Genomic DNA, 5,801 nt, shown 5'->3' with positions numbered 1-5,801 from the left:
TCCCGGTGGATCGAACACATAATACACTGTCCGTTCTATGCTGAATTGAAAAGGTAATGGTTTCCTATTTACAAAAAAAAAAACGCCTCGTCATTCTTTATGTATGGCCTTTACTGAAAGACATCGTATAACTCAGAGATGTTGTTCTTTAAAGGTAGCTGTCTTTCGAGTGGTATTGTCCTTCTATTTGAGAATTCTGCCATGGGGGACATTACACTAAAATGCCTTCTTGATAATACAAATAAAAGTTGGACTTGATTTAAAAAGGGACATATCATTACATTAATGAAATACATGTTTGTAGCATGTAATATATTTAACTGTACAATGTGGTCAGCTTCTGGCACAATTACAAAGGGTCTTGTGTCCCTTATACTGTAGCCCCTCAGTTGTTAGTTTTCATTGTTGTTGTTGTCGTTGTCTTTTAGTCTGTACGTATCTTGATAAGAAATATGGATGACAGAGACAACAATAAACTGTGACTTGACCTCAGTATACACTGTGTACCCTCTTAAAGTCTTCAAGGAAAGCAAGACCATCAACAAGTCGTCCAAGGCCACATCCAGTGTCAGCCTAAGATATAGCAAGTGCAGCATCCTCTGTTGCCATGGAAACTGTTTTCACTCTTACTATGTTGGGCCTTGGCTGTGCCTGGCACCGTTTTTTGTCTCTCGGCCCGCAGCCCAGGCGCTGCTGACGTTACAGGCCAGGGCTGAGATTTAAAATTTACCAATGGTCAGGTCACATTCACTTACTATGAAATGACAACATGACTGGTCATCGTCTCAGCGGCTGCAGGGTGTGCGTGTGTGCGTGTGTGTTATCCAAACTGAAAGACATAAATCTTTTCTTAGTTTTTTTTTCCTTTATATTTAAAAGCAATACAGCTTTGGCTGCACAAATGAGCAAAACACTTAGAGATAAGCAAGTGTCCATTGAATATGAGATAAGCGCACACTTTCAATGAGAAGATGAATCATAATGCCACCTGGAGCGAGTTCAATCAAGGACACTACCACCTGCAGCATCTTGTCACTGACAGGATATCTCTCATACTTTATCCTTTCTCTTTCATTTCCATTCCTCTACTTGTCTTTCTTTTATCCATTGCTGAGTGGTTTAGACATGTTCTTTCTTCTTTCTTCTTCTTACTCCTTTCCTTCATGTTAACCTCTTCACTGCATTATACACACTATTTATATTGACATATACTGCCTCTCTGAGTCTCTCTCTCCATCTGTCTTGTCTTTTGAGTCTCTCCTTCCTCTGCAGCTTCTCTCTCTCCCTCCCACTGTTTGGTTTAGACTCCCTCTGCTTTACTGAGGATTCACACAAGCAGATGCCCAAGGACAAAACACTCTTAAAAGCATTCCTTTTACACTAAACGCAGTATTTGCATTTAACAGTCACTGTGTGACTTAAATCCAGTAGGCTACTGAATCTATAGTAGGCTACATCTAGTGTTACTACTGAAATGTATGCAAAAGCAGCTGAAAGACAAATATTAAATATTTTAATAGGAAATAAACATCATCCTGTTTCTATTGCCGTTCTCTGGACGGCCAAAGTCTATGAAAAAAATATTTTGGTTTGTTTGAGAAAATTTGGATATGTCTAAAAATGGCTCGAAGGGCAGGTGGAAATATTAGTATTTGACCAGATGGGGGGGGACACCAGAAGACAACCAGTAAAACGGTGTGTGTTGGGATGACATTACTAACATTGCGTTATTTGGCCAGAGTTGAATTTTCGTTGTTTGGTTCCCAATCTTTCCTGACATGTTACCCCCCAATTTCCCTCTAACACTTTTCCCGTTTTAGCTTTTTTTTTCCTCCATTCAGAACACAGGACATAATAAAGAGTTTACTGGCAAAGCGTAATGTGCAAAATAATCATTTTAAAAAAATTGTAATCACAATTAAAAAAAACAATTTTGATCACAATTCTTTTTTTAAAACAATTAAGACCTATCATGTAACCCTTTATGTTCCCATTAACTGTGTGTATGTTATTGAACTGGATGTTAATTGGGAGTGAGTGTGATTATACAAAACGGTATGTTTTTTTGATTAATGCTTGTTTAATTAGGTCATAGTTCAAAAAAAAATGTTACAGCATTGCTACTTGTTCAGCAACATGAGTGAAATTAATCTTATTTTAGTCAATTAATTAAAAGAAAAATCATAGGTTTACCACTGGTTTAACTTCTAGAAACACAAAACATGTGTGGTTGTTTTGAATGATGAGCAAATGAGTATATCCACACATTGCTACACAATAAAAGCTAATCTGACAAGAAAGGAGCAAACTCTGATTCTATCACCTGCTTATATAGGAACACCCTGCTTTGACTTCAGCCTTCACTCCTCTAAGCAGCTGTCGACTCACATCATTCAACATGTTTCAGGTAGAGATACCAGCTTGTGAAATTCTTTTAAAAATGCAATACACTGCAAGTCCCCCACTGAGCCGCACTTGTTTTCTGACATTGACTGACTTCAACCACAGACACTTGATAGACAAGATTTTATTTTAAAATTCTTCATGTCCCTCTCTCCAGCCTGCTGCACTCACCAGCTTCACATAATATGTTATTTCTCACAGGAGGAGCTCTCAGCGGATCTCCGACTGCTCATAGTTACAGTAGATCATCTGCTTAACACTGCCATAAATGTCCAACACTGCCATTAATGTAACTAGGAGTTACAGCACTTGTGATGCTCTAATGCTGGTGCTGAAAACCTTAGTCTTAATGTGCCTTTACAGTGTTCAGCTCCATCAGGATATAGATGCATGAATGTCTAAAAAATCTTCATCTTCTCCCTTTGCAGACGCTTTCACACTTATATAATGATTGAATAAAATATACACTGCCATACTTAGAATGATTATTATTTCAGTCAACACAGTTATACAGCAAGGTTGCATTGTTTCAGAGATGTTCTTTGTCATCTTGACACCACACTGCATGACAAGAGGTGCATCTGTCAACAGGTGGGACTTATAAATACAGGTATGAGCTTCACTTTTTTGTGACAGATTGTTGTGTGACAGTTGTGTAAAAGGCAAACTTCCTAGAAAGGCTGGATACATTTACTTTTTGGAGACTTTTAAAAAATCCCAGATTCAAGTTTCAGGGGAGTTTTGGCTGACTGCTGGCCGGGTGTCACAGCCTGTAGTTTTACTTATTACATTCAGAGTACATACTGATGTACAGAGTTTGTAAGTACTGCACTGTGTACTATATTTATAGGACGGCTGTACTAATAATCTACATTGCAGGATGAGGATTTTTAAGAATGAAACACACAACAAGCCCACTAAATATAATGTAGAGGTTGATGTTGGTTAGCATTACCTAGACTTTTAAATAGTAACAAGTGATATGTACAGTTTATGTGATATATTTGTATTATATTTGATAAATCAGCCATTAATGGTAATTAATTGAGTTAACCTGTCTCTTTCGTTCTTTAAAAAAAAGACAAATCGTTCAACACATTAGGAATCTACTCATCATTGTCTTTCCCTAACTACTCCATGTCACATGCATTGCCATTCATAATCATTCTAAGAGCATCTTACACTGTATTTTTTTTGTTATCTGAAAATACACAAAAACAAATCAGGAAAGTCATACATCCTCTGAATGCCCTGTAGGTCTCTAGTTTGTGGTTGTAAAGTTTCATGGGGCTGTGATTATCCTAGGTCCCAACAGCTCATTTGTATGCACTGAAGTCAAGCTTAAATAAATGGTCTCACTACAATGAAATGGCTACAATAGGGACTGACATCATCAGACATGATACAATCAGGCTTTGAATCCACAAGATGGTTAGCTTTCTAGTCATACACAAGTTATGCGACTCTGAGACTGTTTAGAGACCCCAGTATGCATAAATATTTAAATACACCATTTTACAATATGCAAACTAACACATTTGTACTGCATGCAAAACAATGCTCTGATTTTGCCCCACTAAACTGCATGGGATTAGCAGATAGTGGCCATGTTTGTAAAGGGGAGACCCATGGGTACCCATAGAACCCATTTTTATTCAGATATCTTAAGGTGAGAGCTCAAGGGACCCCTTTGAAAATGAGAATGCCAGTTTTTTCCTCAGGAAAACTTTAGCATGGAGCATTATTTGTCCCCCTTCTCGTCAAGCTGGTATGACATGGTTGGCAGGCTACCACTGGATTCTTCAGATAGGCCTAGTGCAGCTTTACAGCATACTACCTTGGCTCTAGCTTAAAAAACCAAATATGAAAATGAATAAAAAATGCTTGATTTAACACATTTGATACATAGCCTAACCCTAACCTTCAACACTGTTTTACTATAAAATAAGTATCTACAAAATATAAAGTGATTATTTCACATGTGGCAGTTGCACTTTTGAATTACATGGCATTTTAACATGGCCTTAATTAGATCATTTAGATGAAGCAAGTTTTGGAAGTTATTCCAAGAACATGGAGCGAAGTAAGAGAAGACTTTTTTTTTCCCCAGCTCAGTAAAATTACAAATTGCTTCAATCCAGTAAGTACTCATATTGAAGTAACAATATAAATGCTATTCTTACCATAACTTTTTAGAAATTAGCAAGCAGTTCCATGCCTACAACTGCAGGTTAGTAAAAGAGGAAAGCCATCTCCGATTTGGTATTTAAAGGACCTCTACTGCCTGCAGTGCATGGGCAGTCCACCAGGGGGCAGATAACACGCATAAGATTGCATGCAACAGGTTTTTCTTAGGAAAGTATCGATCATGTGGATGACACAGAGCCTGCAGAAAGTCATGTATTAAATAGGATGGCATTACAGGAGGCACAAACTATCGCTTGTTTCTAATTTTTTTATTAAATTTCAAATAAAAAAAAGACATTTAAAGTATGCAGAGGAGTAGTAAATACATTCTTAGTTGAGGATATACTTTTCCAGCATTAGCAGCCATCCCAGTACATCCCTGCAGTACAACGCTATACATGTTACCAGAAACAAAATGGCAAGTTATGAGAGAAGCTGAAGCATCAATCACACACAATAGGATGTAGGGTTAGACCTTAGGGTGTGCAGCATCTGTCCCAAATCTTTAAATGAGGAAGATGGTGTGTACTCTCAAAGGTAAGACAGGAGATGTGAATCAGTGCCTCAAACAGTGTCTTAACAGGATGTGTACAATACTGTTATCAAGTTCAAAGGTATCTTGTGAAGATAAATCTCTACAGAAGCTCTGAAATTTTTAAAAGAACACATGGAAAGCACTTATAAAAATTAAAAAATAAAAGGTTTGTTCATCCAGTAAATGCAAATCAGTTTCAGATTTTTTTTCACTTTTTTTTCGCAGATCAGTGCTGGAAGACTACAAATCCTCTTGTCTGTCAGATCAGGCGTCCTCTGTGTCTTGTGCTCACTTGCTCCTGGTCTCCAATTACTGCTTGCTTGTAAAAACTATAGACAGTACTTCTTAGCTGGTGTTTACCAGTGAGCTTCGAGGCTGTGTTCCTACATGCTTTCCTGCAGTTGGCACTTAATCTGGCTATTATTGCCAATTTTTGTAGCACCAAAAAGAAATTCCCCTCTAGGTATTATTAAAAGCTATGTGTCACAATATGTGCACCTGACTGCAAATTTCTTAATCTTTGTGTATGTAAATCCTGCACTGTATACTGTACTGGGTGATGCAAGAACAGCAACAGTCTTTACGGCGTTAAAATCAGAAAACAAATACACCCAAAAAGTCTGAACTAAATACTAAATCTAATGTATAAGTCTGTGTGTGTGTGTGTGTGTGTGTG

General features: G+C 37.6%; 1 long non-coding RNA gene across 1 annotated transcript in view; it reads left to right on the top strand.

The window, feature by feature from the left end:
* LOC116703089 (uncharacterized) overlaps window positions 1-5,801 on the top strand; it is a 20,068-nt gene that overhangs the window by 13,976 nt on the left and 291 nt on the right. The window lies entirely within an intron of this gene.

Source organism: Etheostoma spectabile, chromosome 15 (genome assembly GCF_008692095.1).
Source record: "Etheostoma spectabile isolate EspeVRDwgs_2016 chromosome 15, UIUC_Espe_1.0, whole genome shotgun sequence".
In the NCBI taxonomy this organism is placed as follows: Eukaryota; Metazoa; Chordata; class Actinopteri; order Perciformes; family Percidae; genus Etheostoma; species Etheostoma spectabile.
Note: the sequence above shows the minus strand (reverse complement) of the source record. Positions and strands in the feature narration are given on the sequence as shown.